This window comes from Polyodon spathula, chromosome 6 (genome assembly GCF_017654505.1).
Source record: "Polyodon spathula isolate WHYD16114869_AA chromosome 6, ASM1765450v1, whole genome shotgun sequence".
Lineage (NCBI taxonomy): Eukaryota > Metazoa > Chordata > Actinopteri > Acipenseriformes > Polyodontidae > Polyodon > Polyodon spathula.
The window spans coordinates 32986152-33006042 of NC_054539.1; positions in this window are offsets into that span (position 1 = coordinate 32986152).

The following is a 19891-nucleotide window of genomic DNA, read 5'->3' on the forward strand; positions in this document are numbered from 1 at the left end:
ATATGCACATAGTGCAATCAAATTTGAATTGGGCGAAAGTCCTAATTCGTGTGAATATACCAATATCTGCATGATAATTGCGATGCGCTAGTTCCAATAACTGCGCACTGCTGGCTCAAATAGTGTCAGAGTAACAGTCCACTCTGGAGTTGTGTCAAACGTACAATAGTACAAAACCCCAACCCCCTCCCCCTCCCGCATACACCGGATGGGTGGATCCAGTTATGTGTTTTACACTGTATTTATATAATGAACAGCTGTAGTTTGTTTACATATACAGTTATATGTGTTCTTCACTGCTCCACAGGCATATCAGCATCCAATGTGTACCATCAAAGTATGGAAATGAAGATTGAGAGAAGGATGAAGAGGGGAGGGGGGTCCTGCCTGTTATCTTTGCTGTGTGTTATCACACATCTGTAATTAATTGTACAAATACGACGTACACCCATCTTGTGGCCCATTGCTTTATTTGGCTATTCCATAGATTGTTGTGCATTACGAGTGAGGGGTGGGCAGCTGCAGGTAACGTTTTCCTAAAGTCAGACCGGTGATCAACCAATTAAAGACCTGTATTTTCTCTGCAGCAGTCCAATCATAAGTTAGCTGAGGCGGGACAAACAGTTCTTTTAACTGTAATTTCTGGCCGTTTTTATGCAGCTGTCCAGTCTACTGAATGTGGGTGTTGCTAATTGTTCAGAGACTGTTCATTTATTGAGAAATCATAGTAGGCTACAATTAACATTTTAGGAGTGTATTTAGAATTAATTATTATTCTTACAAAAAAAATGGCATAACGAAAAAAATCCATTCCGACGACACTCAAATTACAAACTGGGCTTAATCATGATGTTCAAATGGGTGAGTAGAATGAATAACATAACGCATTTCTGTGTAGTGTATATAAAAATACTTGATTGATGCTTACTTTGCAGGTGAATGACCTTGTTACATTTATAAATTAGCGAGTGTGCTACCACAGTAGACTTTATCACGGCATGACATATATATATATAAAAAAAAAAAAATCATTCAGAAAAAAAGACAGTATCCAAAGCTTACTTCAAAAACATACAACTTTAAAGAAATCTATACAGTTCCTTTTGATACAATACTGTCTGTATTCAATAAAACAGTGGCATTATCAGTACATTAATTTGAAAACTTGGCGCCTAGCTATGGAGCCAATTGTGTATTTGAATGGTCCTGCTGCTGTATGTATGTGTGCATGATATATTGTGTGGTCTCATCTGCTGTCATATCGGTACATACTATGGCAACACCAATGATAGCAGCTTGTCGCATTACTAATTGTGACTGTCCATCATTCTTCATTCTCGCTTGGTTGTTGTGTGCAGTTGCTATATTGGTAGTGCATGTGCAGACAGTTTTGCGAGGCACAAACAGATTTGTGAATTGCTCAGAAAACTGCTACATTAGTGTCTCGCAACTGCTTTGTGCTGTTTTGGAATATTTCTCATTTTGTGCCAAAGCACTATTTTTTTGCGAGGCACAAATTTAGCGAGAGGATTGCGCAAAGATCGAAGATCGGGCCCACATGTTTACTGTATCACGGTACATTAAAGCATCAGAGTACATCACTTACTATATTACAAATGCAAATGAGAAAAGAAAATCTGTACAGTACTTTCAGTATTGAATGACAGTCATTGCAGTTTATGGTAGCTGGGAAAGGATAAATTACCTTGAACTTTATTTCAGTCTGCTTTACTGTCCTCGTTTGTTTAATTTGGCATCATGTTTGCAAGCAAACTTAGTGCAAGACAGAAATTTGTAGTTCATTTTAGGTTTGAGTTAGGACTTTGGAGTTTACACTAGTGTGGTTCCCGTAGTTAAACCAGGCACAGACCATAACAACAGTGAGTAAGTTAGAGAATCAGAGAGCAATGGAGAATCCGTCATTAAGCAATACATACATCAGTGTTAATTTTGAAGCCAGACCCGTGTTGATCATTTCTACAAGTACTATACTGGTAATATTATAGTATTACATAGCCTTTTGATAGCTTCTCCATCTTTGATGCATCTCGGATGCCACAGCTTCTCTTTTCTTCAGCAAACATGTATTCATTATGCAAATACTGTTCAGGCTCAGTGTAAGTCAGCAAAGCTATTGGAATACCCAGAATGGTGTGTTTATATCTATACAGGGCTAACTTGTCAGCACAAAGTTGTACATTTTGATCTTAGCTGTTTCAAAATTAATGTGTGAAACAAGATGGTTTTTAGGTGATGTTTAAAGATAGGCTGAGTAGATTAAATATTTGTAAAGTTTGAATAGAAACCTAAGAAACCTAATAAATTAAAATACTGTATTTTTTTTTTCTTGGTTGAGTTCAAGTTGAATGTATCAACTGCAAATTAGTATAATGCTGAGTATAACATTGGTGAAAATGTTCTTATAGTGTTTAAGAATTCCGTTTTAGTGCTAAACAGTATTTAGTGCATCGTCCACTTGCACATATTTTGGAATTAAATGTAAGCATTGCTTGGATAATTCTGCATGGTTGGGAAACAGTTGTTTTGCATTCCTCCAATATTTACAGGCTTCATTAAACGCTGAAAGAGGTTTCTGCCATTTTTGAGTTGATTATCAAGTCTTCTACAAAGTATAATGAAGTATATTTAAAATATATTTTGTATACTTTAAATGCATTTTATATGTCCACAATAGCTTCCTACTATTGATGTATCTGATATCACATTTTTGCTTACAAGGGCAGCGTCAGGTTTGGTCATTATATCATGATGTTTATGAAATTAACAAAAATAGAATATATGGGGGGGGGGGGGTTCCCAAGCCATTCTCTGTGTCTGCTTGGTTTTCTTGTCACAAACTCCTCCACTGACAGAGAATGCTTTTAAAAAGATTCTTCGTCGTAAATCTCCCTCCCGACCTGTGAGGGCGCTGTGTAAAGGGATCAGAGTGCAATGGACTGGATGGCCAGACAATTAATTCACAGTGTTTGGTGGAAGTTAGCCATCTAGAAAGGGGGCGGAGCTATGGTACACCAAGTCATCAACCCAGAAGGGAAACAATGTGGCAGCCACAGATTGGAGGAAGGGTTGCAATTGTTAACCAAGGGGGCATGATTGACGGTATATAAGTGGACGTAGCGAGGTGATGTGTTCCTTTGTATGGTTAACGCTGAACTTTATTATTATTTTGAGTATTTTGTTTGTTTTGTCTTGTCTAAAATCTACTTGTTTGTTGTTATTACATAGCTAATACAATCCGGAGCTGTCGCTACAGGCCAGCAAGAAACCTAGACAACACTGCACTTGTTCACGATAAACTGTATTTTCACCACTCACATACAGCACTCACTTTGGACGGTGACTGTGTTTGTGTTAATGGTGTATGTTTAAATACCTTTTTTATTGCTTTGGGACAGAACCCGTGGATTAAACAAAGCAATACATATTGTTGTGTATTGCCAGTTCTCATTATTTTTTACTGTTGTCATCAGACTTTTGATTATAAATAAACCATAATTTCACCAGTACTTTGTTGTATGTCACTGTCTTGAGCACTGCATCATCTCTACACCTGCACAATGCAAACCACTTTGCAGTACTTCACCATCGTTGAATAAATCCTGTGGCACCCGGGGTATCTTCCACAATGTAAAACCCAGATGGTTTTGAAAGCTTTGATACCACATACAGAGAACAGTCCACCTCATAAATCCAGCTGACAGGCAAAACAGCTGACCAATTAAATACATTGGGCAGTCTCGGAACGAGAACAGCCAATGGAAAAATACCCCATGTGGACTTGGGCAGAGCCCAAAATAAACAAACTACCCAAATACCGGGGTGAGAACAGTATAGAAAAGGATGACAACTTTCAATCAGGGCTCCCTGACACACAGAACAAGGCTCTTAACTTTGACAATCTAAAGAACCACAGTCTGCGATCAGCTTGAACAGAGATACCGTTTTCAGAAACTGATACGGGATAACGATCCTAGTGTGTGCCTTAGCGTAGGAATCCACCGCATAAGACTTCTAAAATCCTAAAAGTACTTTGAGTCAAATCTGTAACTTAGCCCCGATTTATCAACGGAGAAAGATAGTTGGGCATATCATTTGAAGTCGACTGAAATATGTTCAGACTGTTATTAAGCTAGCAGTGCTGGAGTCTGCGGGGAAAATACCCCACATATACTCAAACGAAGAGTGCACATAGTGTGGAGGATTTGCTGTATCAGTGGAATACCTAAAAGGTTAATGACTTTTTTTTTGCAAAAACTTTTTTTTCATCTCCTGGCAGACCCCAGAATTTGAACTTTCCTTGCCTGCAGGAGAGCGTTTGAGTGCCTGTTTTGATGAGATACGGACCGGCTGGAAGAGGCAGCAGAAATCTATATATACTATATATGCTAAAGTATTCAAGTATTCATTTTTATCTTCTTCTGAACTCGAGAATAAGCAGACCTTAAAGTAAAATGTATGTTTTCTTTGAGGTAGAATGTAAGAAAAGTACTATTGCTTTCAATCCATGCGTTGAGTTAATGAACACTACAGTAACTGTTTATTTGTATGTGATTTATACAAATTGATGTGGGTTTTACAAGGCAATTATCATTCTGCATTTAAAGCTAGAATCCAAAGTTGCTGTCTTGATAGTAGATAATTCTTGTAGGTTGTCTGGCTGTGAAGAGTGTCTATCTCAAGAGTGAGAATTGCCTTCTGAACCAAAACATCTATATGAGACTGATTTATCGATGCTTTGATTATCAAATATTAACAAAAGTAAATATTTATGTTTCTAACAATACCCCTGTTAAGACTAACCTTCATCTTAAGTAACTGTCAGGAATGTGGTTGTAACCTTTAAAGGAATCTGCCATTGATTGCTCTGGATTGGTAAATCAATTATGGGGGGGGGGGGGTGTCATTGCTCACATTCTCCTTTCTGTGCTGTTTAGTTTAGTTAATTTTTCCTTTCTGTATTACTTTAGTTTAGTTGTTGCACCTTTAATTTTACTTTTATTTAGTTATATTTTCAATAAAACTGTTACTTTATATTCACTAGAAGCAGTGTCCGGTCTGATTATTTCAATAGAGGTGGGTCCTGCATGATTTTGAATTCAAATAAGGTATTATATGATTACACAAGTCTAATAAACAGTCAACCTTGGTTAACTGTACATTCCACAAGGATGAAATTTAGTGTCGATTTAACCACAGATGCACATGAGCCATTGCATTAACATGCATAAAACTAACAGAGCTCACGATTACATTATTTACAAAGGTTTTTTTTTTGTTAAATGTCCTCATGAAAACAGTTTAAAGAACCGCAGTGAATGAATCTATTACAGTATAGAGTATTGTACAAACTCATTACAACTTGTATAGTTCAATTGAAATAAGAATTAATAAAATAACTACAGCATTATTTTTACAAAAACAATCCAACCACAAGCTGTTGTCTATATTTTTAGGTATTGGCTTGTACGTTCTAATTTGTCGGCTTAAATAGCAAAAGTTAACAAATGTACATTAAACAGAATTAGCTCTATGAAAAAAAAAACAATAATAAATAACTTAGTTTCACACAGAAATCAAGCATTGTTTCGTATGCAAAAACACATGCTTTGAAAGTTCTGCTGACAAGCTTTTTGTCCCGAATAACCTGAGCTTTAAAGACAATTGAATGAGAACTAATTTTTTTCTTCTCATTCATTGTGAACTGATATTGTAACCAGCTGCACTTGGTAGTTGGGAATGAATGAATGAATGAACGATCCAGTCAGAGTTCAGTCACGTGAAACAAGAGTGTCGAGTTATCCACTAGTCTTTTTAATAGTTTTTCTACCTTCGGTACCGGTAATAGGTGTCGAATTAAGAGGCAGGATGCATCTATTTTACATGGAGAAAATCTGTGAGCAAGACTGACTGTCGAATTAAGAGAAGGTGTCGAATTATCCATCAGTCGAGTTAACCAAGGTTCACTGTAATTACATTTCTAATATACTCACTGTTTACCACCCGATAAGCTGCTCCAAGTTTTTGTCCATTGTAAACTCAGAGACACTGTATACAAATAGTGGTACTCTGTGTTCCCAGCCAGACACAACATTGTAAGCAATAGGGGAAAAAAGTCATGTCAACATGGTCAGAGATAGAAACACAGTTAGAAAAGTTAAACATTGTTAAACCCATTTGTCATGGATCATTTGTCACAGCTCATGTTACCTCTCAATGTAGCTTGACTATTTAACAAGTTCACAGCATTCCTTCAAAGCTCTGAAGTAAGGCTGAGGATCTATTTGAAATCCAGGCAGCGCAAATGTAAAACTGGGACTTTAACCTAGGGAGCACCTGTTAGATGCTGGAAGGCCAATTAACAAACAGAGAACCATGTGTTTTGGGGGAAAAAATCATTGAAAGGGGAGTTGAATCACATTATCACAAGGCTATTCTGAAAGATGAATGGTGCCCGAGGAGTCACAATGTGAGCAGCAAAAAGAAGCTCCCCCAGGTCATGAGAAAAACATGAGAAACACAGCTGTCTGTCTTAGATAAAACATCAGGCTTAATCTGCTAAAAGACTTCGATAACTCTTAAGAGAGAAAACTTGGCTAGGGACCTTCTGCCTGCTCAAGATGTAAACAAGCAGACATTCTTAACCAATTGTACGTTACTACAATATACCCTTTTTACCCATTGTCATTAACTATAGTGTTTAAGTGTGTGACCATGTATTTCAGTATGATTCAAAAGTGAAACCTTTTAGAACACAGTTTTATAGAACATACTGTAGTTTTTAAATATTTAAGTTCTTTTCTTCCACCCAGTGTTTCTTTGATGGTACTATTAACAACCTTCCATTCTCCAATATGTTTAGTTACTGCAGTTTTTGACCTACCTCAGTCATTTGCAACAGATACTCCTAAGGTAACCAACATCTGAGATATGTGGAGAGATCAATTTCTGCCAGTATGCAGTTTAAATATCCTTCGGATGAGACGTAAAACAGAGGTCCTATTGTAAGTGACTCTGCAGCAGCAGTTGTGATGCATAGTTCACCCCCAAGTCTCTAAGTTGCTTTGGATAAAAGCACCTGCTAAATGACTAAATAATAATAATTTGCCAACAAGTAAACAAATTATAAAAAACATCCCTCGTCTACACTTTAAACTCCATTCCTTTAATGAATGGATTGATTCCTTTAACAGTTTCAGTAGGTAATAATCTTCTATACTGCATCTGTCCTATTTTTTATTTCTTGTGAATGTATTTAATGTATTGTATGAAATGTCATGATATAATTATGTTATGTTGAATGAGAATTGGTGAAAAGTATTTTGACTGTCTGCTATTTAAATTTTAAATGGAACTTTTTCTAATAATTAAAAAGCAATTGAGAAGTGTGTGTTTTATATGACAGTTGGCCATGGCTCAGTTCTATCCTGTGCCTGGAATCCATTTGCCTCCAAAATTAGAGTCACTAAGTGTCCCTTGAGCCTGTTCCATGAAAATACATGAAGGTGATAGGAGTATGGTTACAGAGGTTACATATATAAGATTGCTGGCTATTAATCAGAGTAAATCAACAGTCATCTTATCTATCCACAATCAGCACTTCCAGATAACATTCCCTGTGGAAACACCAACTATATATGGACAGGCATCTACAGAAATGTATTAAATACATTGGCCCATATGCATAAAACTTACCATCTCTTTTATAGTGCCATTAATAGTGTTTAATATAATAGTATTTCATCGGGTGATTCATAAAATCCATTTACTGTCAAAAAACACCTCTCATTGCGACGTTAGAATAACGTTCCCTTGGAGACCTTTTTCTCATTAATATATATAAAGCTGAATGGTGCCATTAATCAACCCTTACTGGCATCATAATTACCAATTGCCTCAGACCAGGTGGAGAATGAAAACATTTAATTGCATAATTTCCTAGCATTATTTCTGTGTTTAGGAACATGTATTTAAACCAATAGCAATACTAATTAAAAAAAAAAAAAAAAAAAAAAAAATAAACCATATGCTGTCCGGTTCCAACTAGCCCACCATGGCTTCAGCCCTTGTGTCTCCCTGATTCACGCTGACCAGGTGTGTGTGACCGCGCGGTTAGGGTAGGTACAGTTGCATAGCTGCCCCTCGGTGCTTCGGTACCACGGTGCACACATACCTCTTGGTACTTCGGTATCTCAGTGCACGAGGTGCTCATTGCACACGGCACACGGCACACCGTGCACAGAGCTACAGAGTCAGTGCACAGACACAGCGCTGCACGGCACACGGTGCACATAGTGCTCTCGGTACTCGATGCACAGTGCACGGTACGTGCAGTGCACATGCTGCTTGGTGCCCACTGCTACGCACTAGTGCAAGAACACATGGTGCTGTATGGTACACAGTGCACATAGTGCTGTGGTATGCATGGTGCACATGGTGATTGGTGCCGATTGCGACAGCGTCAGTGCACGAATGTGCTGTGCTGTACGGTACATGGTGCACGTATTGCTTACGGTACTTGGTGCACACGGTGCTAGGTGTCAACTACTACACTAGTGCATGGGCATACAGTGCACTCAGTGCCCATGGTGTTCAGTGCCCTCCGCTACAGCACTAGTGCATGAACGCATGCCGCCGCACTAATTATCAGTGCTTGAGCTTACATTCCAGCCAGTGCAAGCAGTATTCGGTGCACAGCTGATGTAGAACACCGAACTGATGTCAGGCAAGTAGGGGTTCCACCTCTGCACGGCCTGCAAGGCAAAGTCACACATGATTGGCCATCCAACATGCCACCTTGGCCCTTGAGAGAGAGAGGTGCTCTGCAGCATTTGTGCTGCTTTTCAGCCCCTTTTTCAGCCCCGGGAGAATTGGTTGGAGAGTTCCGCATCCTTGGTGGCCGGACCGTCGGCGACTCTTGGAGCCCCGGAGACCCACCTCCATGAACTGTCCCAGGACCCCCTGCTTGACAGCCCCAATACACAGCCCCCCATAGTCGCTCCCCATCTCCACAGGTGAGAAGGGTGAAGCGCTCGAAGCAGGCGAGGGACATTAAGGACCTTAAAGTCCAGATGGCCCAAGTCGTGGAGCTTTTGGCCAAACAGGCACCTGGGGCCCTGGCTGCAGTCCCAGCTCCATTACATCCCAAATTCCTGATCTCCCCTCCCCCAGGGGAGATCAGGGTGAATGGGAAGAGGCATCCCAGCTGGTGCAAGAGGACATGCTTTCCATAGAGGCCTCTGGGGATGGGACCTCCTTCTACTTTTACATGCAGGTAGGAGGGGAATTCGAACCCCGTGCTGAGAAGGAACCTGGCTTCAAGGTAGCCTCGAAAGCCAGCGCTCCCCCATTGTCTAGCTCAGTTTCAGCACTGATGGGACACGCTGCAGCTTTCCTGCAGATCCACTGGATGCCAGCGGTAGAACCACGCAGGTCTGTTTTCTGGACACAGGCGATGGCTCCTCACTCTCAAAAGTTCCTGGCCTTGCAGGACTTCATGGAGGAGTGTGACAGAAATACGAGTTCTGGTGATAAGTCTTCCCCCCGACCTGTGAGAGCGCTAAAGAACGAGAGGAGAAGTATCTGGAAGGGTTGGCCTGACAGTTTGTTTCCAGGAGAGGGAAGTGGGTCAGCCTGGAAAGAAGCAAGACCCTATTGATTTGAAAGGTAAACGAGAGGCAGCTGCAAGTAATAAGGCAGCTGCAACTGTTTACCTACATATCATGCGGGATTACATATAGGGGCCAGGGTAACGCTGATCTTTTCCTTCATTTGGGTTAAACACTTGGAGAGAGAAGGACTGAGAGAGGAGCTCTCAGAGTGGATTGTGTTTGTGTTTTGTATTGTTGTGTCTGTCCATGTAACTGTCTGTTTTTGTATTCACCATTAGACAATTAAGCACACCTCCAGAGCTGTCGCCAGGGTCATCACAATCCGGAGCACCACTACACTCCACACAAATCTGTGTCCGCACCAAGCACCTGCACATCTGTACACACCCAAGACTGGTGACCGCGTCTTGTGTTTTGTTCGGGACTGTGCCCAGTTTTTGTTATCCCTGCACTTTACACATTGTTGTGTATAGCCGGGGATTTATTATTTAACGGTCACCAGACCCGGATTAACAATAAAAGCACCTTGTTCACTGAAATACCGTTGTCTGTCTGTCACTCCTGCACCGCATCACCGCTACACCTGTTCCCCTTACCAGCCACTTTGCAACAAGGAGGTAAGCTCCTCCTGGGATCTTCCGGCCTCAGGTCATTGAGTGCTGAAGCAGGCCACACTGTTTGCCTCTGTAGAAGGTGCAGAAAAGCTGGGCCTAGCGCGGTTCCCCCCAGTAGACTCCACCATCATGGCCCTTGTTAAGGCCCCACCAGTGGGTGGATTGGCCAGAGAACCAGCGTGCCCAAACCCTCAGTGCAGGGTGACAGAAACGCACCTCAAGCAGGTGTATGCATATATATATATATATACATATTCGTGTCAAACGGGATTGTTAGTATGTTCAAGAAGTTGTGTTTTAATAACTATAAATATTCTAATGCAATTTCACTAATAAACCGAGTAGCATTGTATGACAGGCAGGTTTTTTCAATCTGGCTGTATTTCTCTTTCTTAGTTTAAAATAAGCTTTTTGTATGGTAAGGTGTGCTGTATGAGAAACAGATTTTACCTTATTCCTGTTTCTGGCCTGACGTCACCAACCTCAGCCATCCCTCTCACTTGCAGGTATTTGTGAACTGAGGGAATACTGTAACAAATAAAAAAATAGGTTTTCCACCATGTAACAATGAATTGTATTTTAATGTAACTGCATGGTGCTGTCTTTCTGTGTAATTTGCCATTCAAACAAAAGTTTTAAACATATAAACGAAGCTTGTGCTTTCTAAACTTGCTTGTGCACTGGAAAGGAAAGTGTGCTAAATTAGAGGATCTTCTTTTTCTCAACCAAAAGTCCAATATCATCAACTGTGACAAAAATTACATTTTTGGTGGTTACAGTTCTTTTTCAGGAATGCATTTGCATATATATTACTGTCCCTACCCTAATCTCTCACTCACATACAGCGCCTGTGCACAATTTTTTTTTTTTTAAACTGACATCTCAATATTTTGGACAAACTGTTTGTCACCAGACATGTCCCATAACCATAATGTGATGGTGTAAACAGACAGTGTATGCCACTGATGTCTTAAGCATGGGACACAGCTCATTTGCATACCTCTGACAATTGGTTAGATACAACCACTCGGTAGAATCCGTGGCGGTAACACATCTAAACCGATACTGGCCGGTAAAATAACCAGGCAGTAGTTTTATAATGTGTCAAATACTGCCCAGTATTATTATTATTAGTATTAGTATTATTATTATTATTATTATTATTATTAGTATTTTTTTTTTTTTTTATGGCCCTAAATTACCGCCATCTTTTATGCATGTGGGCCATTGTGTACAAAGCCAAATTTGGCCACTTTGGGGATTTTTCCCAAATCTACACACTCATATTCATTATGTGGAATTAGGAAGACAAAATAATAATGGTGAATACAGCAAAATTAAGTGTATTTTCCACAGACACTACCACAAAAATGTCCATAGTTTCACATCTGTAAAATGCAGTTGCTGCATGTCTTGTATTTCATTATTCAAAATGCAGGTACTACTGTAGCAGAGTTTAAAATAAAAACCATAAAACACACACAGGAGCACTGTGAGAAAGGGAGATTGCAATCTCAATCCGTAGTCTTTGAAATAGTTTGTCATGATTAAAGAGCAGAACTGAAACTTAAAGCTACTCAAGTTGTTTTTTCAATGGTAAACTTACTGTTATGTAGCACTTTGAGGTTCCCTCTCTTGTATAGGTTTCCCTACTCTACAAATAAGGTCTACAGCGTACAGACACATTTTACCTCATCAAATCCAAGGGGAGGTTAAAAGTGTCACAGCAAAGCCACAAGACAGCTTTCTATCTGGCAAACTGTAGTGCTTTTTATTCTGTTTCATATAGTTACTGTAACATTATTCAATTGAAATTAAATTAGGTAACTTGCTACATTTTTTATAATTAATGAGTAATAAAAAATGGTACACCTACAAATACAAAATAAATGAGTGGAAACTGTAACTGAGAGCCTGTAACAACAGTTATGCAGGGACATAGCACTGCTGGAATGATGCTTCTGGTATAATGTTTTGGCACAAACCTAATTCTACACAAGGAGTCATCTGCCTTTCAATGAGTTATTTTGAATAGTGTTTATCAAGGTTGGCTATTCCTGACTTTCTCAAAAGGTTACTATTTATAAGCAGATGCTACGTATGATAACACGTAGGCCCAAATGCCCAAATACAGTTAGGACATCACCAAACCACAATTTTGCTGACTGACAATTAATTCCCATGAGTTTTCCTGAAAGACATTTTTAGAGCAAGGTCAGAGTTTATTCAAATACGGATATGCATCAATATTTTACTAGAATGTGCTATAACAATTAAAAATGGTCATGTCTGATAACTGGAACCAGTGTTCCAAGGGCCCCATTTTCTAGATAATTTTTCTGGTGCACAATTTAAGTTTTTAGACAAGGAACCATATGTATAATATCAGATTATATTATTTATAAATCATTTTTAAATAATTGTATGTAGTCAACAAATCTCCCAGTTAATTTTATGAATCCAATGAACCCTTCTGTCACTGCAAAAGGGGCAGATATCTAGAGCTTACCTTTGAACCATACGGTTTGTGGTTTGTATCCAGACTTGCCTTTTGAATCAATTCAATTGTCTGTTATGTACTTTCATTGCAGTGGTGCCCAATGGGAAACAATCCTAACCCCTATGGTTAGAAACATTATAAGAGAGACGTGTAATCATCTAAAGTTGTTCTGGATCTTGCAGGTCTGCAAATGGTCATGGTGACAAATCCATTGTTGAAACTTCCTCAGCCCAGGTGGAAGTGCACTTGTGTTTACACTCAAGGGCAAGCTTTGATTAAGTGGAAGGAAAATGTAATGCATATCAGATGCATACTTACCTCTCAACCAAGAGCTTTCTCTTAAGTTGAATGGTAAGAAATTTGTCTTTAAATGGTATTGTTTGCAATAAAAATCCAGTCCTTGCCTTTTTTATTCAATTCAATGGGTTGCAATGCTAAGCCATTACAATAGTATAAACTAAAAGTGAGCACTCATAGGTGGAGTTTCCATGCCCGTTTTATTTTAGCTTGAGACATTTGCACGAGAAAAATGTCTGGTGTAAAATGCTTTTCCTGATTTCCATTCGTTCAGTTTATTTTACTTGAGTAAACTGGTCTTTTCACCCGACGTCACACAAATGAATGGGAAAGGTAAGGGTTGATATGTAAATTAATTATACGTACTCGTGCTGCTTTTGAAGATTACTAGAGAAATTTCGTGAATATGTGGTTTCCATGCGTAGAGAACTGGTACACGAGTGAATTTAAACTGCTATAATAAATCAAAATACCTTGTGCCTGGTTGGTTAATAAAGTTTTTTACTGCTCTTACCAAAATTGTTTTTAGTGGGGTGTCATGTCGTTAGTAGTGAATACTGTTTCAACTAATTTATCTTCTGACTCATTAATTAAAAATGAACTCGGAGGTTGTGGCAAAGTAAGTGCAGGTGAAAGCAATACACCAATGCAGAAGAATCAGACAGAAAACAATATCCAGGTGCGAGGGTGTTTATTGATTTAACAATGTCCAGAGCCTGACGGCAAACAACTGTAAATAATAATGTTGTAAAGTAATACAGCGGCACGTATCACTTCAGTTATAATACCCGGGTTTAACTCGCAACCAAAACTCCCGTTCTTTTCACCGACACTTCACACAAAACACATACACAGATTATACAGTGAGTGAATTAGTGTTTGTGGTGCAAAGAGAGTTCTCTGTGAAACAAAGGGAAGTGCTGGTGTCCGGGTTTGGTGCTGGCCTGCGGCTACAGCTCCGGATCGTGTTAGTAGTCTTAGAAACAAACAACACTTTCACTACGACCCCTATTTATACCCTGCCTCATGACCCCTTGGTTAACAGTAGAAGGACCGGAGATATACTCATACCTAGAAGCCCTGCAGCAGTCTTTCTGATGGCTGTATTCAAAACCCTGTAAATAATATAACGAAAGAAGAAACAGTCAGAGGTAATTTTTTTTTTTTTTTTTTTTTGAGTATGCCACAAACATCTGAAGAACCGAAGCATATTATATACTGTATATGTGAACATTTTAGTTAACAAATCAAAACAAAAAAATGTAAATAAATATCTGAACAGTCAACGGTTTACAGCATACGGTACATATTTATAAAATTGAAATGATTGCAATACATTTTTTTACTTTAACAGCAATCACTTTATTATCAGATGAGCAAAAACCAACTGAATAATGGAGATAAATAAACTTAGAAAAGAAAAACATTTTACAGACTCGCACAGCACAAGTTATATAAAAAAAGACTAATTTATTTATTTTTGACAAAAAGGTATTCATTTACCTTAAGACTAAGGCTGTTCACAATCAACACAGATAATGTGCTTCTCTACACTGCCTTTGTTTTATTTTTATTGCACTTGTAAACCTGGCATTGGCATCTCTTGCGGCTCTCAGCGGGGTTGCCAGGTTCAGCTGTAGGTACACAATTGACAGTCTCTCTCTGTTCCAAATGCTTCTTGCGAAGTTCCTGTGCTAACTGCAATATATATATATAATATATATATATATATATATATATATATATATATATATATATATATATATATATATATATATATATATATGATCTCCTTGGTAATAGTACCCATGAATTGATGGCTGCTAGTTCCAATACATTGTAAAACACTTGAACAGACCACCGTCGGGAGCCAGCTTTCACGAAATACTTCCATGTCATCTGACCCAAAACATCAACTCCTGTTTTGTTGCGTAGTAAAACTCCACAGTCTCTGGTATTTATTTTCACTAGTCCCGATGCTAATCGACTGACCAAAGCAGCGCAGCTGGCAAGCAGGCACAAGCCCTAAAAAGGTTGATTGAAAACAATAGACTGTCAGTCATTCACTCAGGCAGAGAGTAGAGACTAATCCGATTACAGCTAAACACGTTGCGGACTGGTAAATAAAAATAATAAAGTAGAATACTGTTCTGTATAATCAAAACAATTGTTTTCCCAGGGCTTTTAGGTATAACGTAACATATTTCCATTATTTCTGCACTCCTGCGTTTCATGCTCTGTGAGAATATATGTTTTACACAACTGGAGAAAATTACATTTTAAAACCAAAAATCAACAAAATGACCGCTGCGGGGCTTGAAGTGTTAACGAGTGCATTCACTCTTCCAATCCACGGATGCCACACCGTTTCCCATCCGGATCATAGAGTTCCAGGACTGTAGCTCTGCCCCTTTTCTAGATGGCCGATTTCCACCTAACTCTGGGAATAAATTGTCATGCCATTTAGTCCAGGGTACTCTGTTCCCTTTACATAGTGCTATTGCAGGTCAGGAGGGAGATGCAACACCAAGAATCATTTGATCGATGTCAGAGGTATAAAATGAAACGGACCAACAGATATTGCAGATCACCATGGCTAAAAAAAATAACCCTGATCATTTGGGTCACATTATATATAAAAGGATATCATTTGGAATGTTAACCAACAGAGTAAGCTCACCTGCCAAGTATCATAGAGTGAGGACTTTTCTGGGTCAGGAGGGGTGGTTGGTTGGTTTGGGGGGTTGTGGTGAGGCATACACCAAGAATAATTTGATCGATGTCAGAGGTATAAAACCGGGTGAAAGTATTGACCAAACAGATTATTGCCAGATCACATGGCCCCTGGATGGAAGGTGGTGGAACTAGTGTGGGGAGTTGACCATGGCTATATAACTATATATATATATATATATATATATATATATATATATATATATATATATTTCTCTTTCATTCAGGCAATACAGCATATAGGGGATCAGGTGATGCTTCATATACTACCCTAGCTTAGAAACCCTACCCGTCCAGACGGCTGACATCTGCTGAGGAAGCATTCAACACCATGCTTGGGCAAATATGGGTAGTGGACACTTGAAAGGGAGGTGGCGGATACTGATGAAACAGACTCAAGTGCAGCATTAGTGTTTTCCCAAAATTGCCACTGCCTTCTGTATCCTGCACAAACTCTCGTCAGCAACAAAATGAGGTGTTCAGGAATCAGTGGCTGCCTCTGAGACAGATGAGGAAGGTTACCATTGTTGCAAAGTCTCATGCGAAAAAAAAAGCTGCACTGCCTTTCAAAACAAGCACAACCCATGTAAGAGTATGCGTATTTATGCAAATTCCAACCTCGAAAAACAAGCCCAATTCCGCTTGTTATAAGCAGACTTGGCAACCACGAAGGTTACCTCAGCCTACAAAACCTGTACTTTTATTAGCATGGTTTTACTGTGATTTGTTAGTTTGAAGTATTTCTACTTTAATCTGTAAATGAAAGTACTGGTATCTATCTTTATTTTTATACTGGTTTATAATGTATCTACCATAGATGTATTTGCCTCAAGTACTACAAACAAAAGAGACAGACAAGTAAGTTAATTAATTTTAAGCCTGGTCCTATTACACTAAATGTCCTCAGTACCAAAGAATTAAATTCACAAAACAGAAAAAAATTATGGTTTACTCTTACCAATACTACAGTAAGCTACAAAATATATTAAGTTTATATTTAGTCTTTGGGAGGTTAAAAAAATAAACAAATAAAATAAAACTTTAGCTGCTAGTGTTTGACCTCATTTGCAAACATAAGCCATTCACATGGTTTACATACACCATTATGTGGGGTTAGCTAAATCAATATGAACTTTCTTGACATAAAATAAATGTTGTAACATAAGTAAATGTTATCAACTAACTGATAGTACCACTACAAAAGATTCATGTTCAATAGCCATAGTGCAGAAGTACAAAATAATTACTGGACAGACATTTCCACAAGGTCTTTTGCTAAAGGTAAAGTATTTTTGCCATTTTCAGTACTTCTATTTAACATATGATTCAGTTTATATGGAGTAATGGTAGAGATATGGAATGTGTGCATGGGCCTTCTAAATCTATATTACCATGAGGTAGTGACTTGAAGAATTAACACTCTATATAAGAGAGTGGAAGAAATGCTGTCTAGGATGCGAAGACAAACTCAGATAAGTGTCTCTATCACACGTATGTAATCATGTATCTAATCCAAAGTAGGCGTTGAGGTCTTTTTTTTCTGTCAAGCTAAAAGATAATTCAAGCCATCGACTTCCCAAGCTGTGTTTCAATGCCTATAACAGAACCCAGCTCAGTGTCATCACTCAATAATCCTACCCTGGCAACCATAATATTTCTAAAGCCGTCACAGTCAGGTTATATTCTTGATCCAGTGTTATAGTCAAGATCCTTTGTTTATTAATTTTCATTAGATTACTTTCATTTTTTATAAAAAATCCCCCCTTACATGGTATTTCAATACCAAACCTATTCTAAAAACACCTAAAATCTAAGTAAAAGCACTTCTTGTGACTTCAGTGGGATATTATTATTACAATTATTCCACTCCACACAATATATTACCACAACACAGTCCCGAACAATATAAGCAGCAGTTTGGTGAAACGTTAGTTCCAGTATATTCACCTGGGTCTCAAAAGGACTAGAAAACTCAATTTGTGGGTCCTGCACTTAACTCAAGTTGCCAAACACTGTGGCCAAAATGCCAACAAGGAAAGGTAAAGTTGAAGGTAAACAATCCAAGAACCTCTTAATCCCTTTGTCCCAGTGTGAGGCTTGTACTTAGCTCCTGTAAGGCTTGATCCCCCCCTTCCAGCACCACGACACAGTATCCTGCAATGGAAGAACAAACACAAACATTTCCTCTGTGTCCCTGGCCATTCATTACGTACACCCCGATCTCAACCCTCCCTACACTGATTTGGTGTTCCGACCCAGACACAGGTACTTAAGTAGGGGAGGACCTCAGGTGTGTACAGGGACAGTCCATCTCTTGGTTGGTGCCTGTTTGCTCCTCTGGGGCATCGGTCATGGAGGGCGGTGCATTGAAGAGAAGCAATACAACACCTTATCATAAATCAAAATTAATATTGGTAAATCTAAATATTTCTGCCAAGTGTTTTTACCTCTGAATCATTTGTCAAACGCCACACAGTCCTCTGCGTAAGAATATTAACAGTCTTCATTTAAGCAAAAAGCACAGCTTTAATAGTGTACTTTAAGGATGAATACCCAGCTTTGCTATCAGTTTCTGACCAGTTCTTCCACTGGGCTGCCGTGTCATTACCTTTCTGTATTCCCTTTAGAGTTCCAAATAATCCTAACCATCCAGCTCTGTCAAAATGGCTAACTACCTGTGTCCTCCAGTCAATTCCCCCTGGAACCACACCATCCCTTCCTGTACATTTAGTTCCCTTTTTATAATGGACTGTCAATGACAGTTAATTTGTGCAAATGGAAAACATCTGGCTGCATTTGGAATTGGGGAATGGGACTAATTTCTCCCTCTAATCACCTGTGCTGTATTACAAATAATAACACATACTTAACAATATATAACAAACACAGCAATAAAAATAAGCAACAATGTGCCTTCCTTTGAGTAATAAACTAAATAAAATGTGAAACATAACAGGCCAATTGCAGCCAAATAAAATAAGCATACTAACTGGGGATGATACCATGGTTAGTACATAGGATGGTACTAAAGTATTACACAACTTATGCCAATTGCAACAAACTAACAACTCCAGATAGTCCCCAGCTGTGTACTAAAAATGTTCTCAATTGCAACAAACCCAAAATGACTATGGTTGCCAACTAGAGGATACTAAAACACTGTACTATCTTAGTCCAGCATTGTCTTTAGACTAAAGTTGTGGTACTGTACTAACTCCTGAAACAAATGTGAAGAATCTCAAAATGTACTGCCAACATTTATGGAACTGAACTATTCCCAATATTAAATGAAATGTTCTGAAGTCAAAATGTTTGCCAAAATAGTTTCATTCTTATTCAAATTACAGCGATGTTTGTACCTTCTATATCTATTTGTAATGACGATGAACAGTAGTTAAATATTATATTGTGTATGGATATTAAAACAAGTGTAAAATGAAACAGGTGCTGTTCATACCTTATTCTTTGATTGCATGATGGCCAATGCATCTTGTCATTGTTGTGTATTGTGTCCTCTTAGAAGTTAAATCATAGGAATATTATTGTGCAGAAGCTCATAAAATATAATGATGTAATCATTTGTTCAGTGATATTCAATTGTTTTTAACAAGCCATTCCCCTTATAAAGCGGTCCCCTGCCTTTATCTACACCTGATGTGGAGCCACTACGACAGACTTTCGTATGCTCGGCGAGTACAGTCTGCCTGAACAATATCCACCCATTATTACTGCTTGTGATTTACACCTAAACACCTAGACTAAGGACTTTGCACTGGAACAAATATAAAAAAAATCCCAAAATGTATTGACAACTTTTATGAAACTGTACTATTCATAACCAAAAATTATATAAAATGATTTGAAATCTTCTGAAAAATAAATAAATAAATAAAACAGGTGTCCATTTTGCAACAAAACCAGTTTCATCTATATTCAACTTAACGTAGGCCTATTTTATAAAAAAATTAATAAATAAATAAATAAAAAAACATAATAATAAAAAATTCCAGTACGACTTTCCAGTTATTTGCAGCAGAATTGTTGTGGAATCCTTTCAGACATCTTCCACAGTATAACATTTTTTATACACTCTATGAAATAAGTTTTTGCTCCATTGT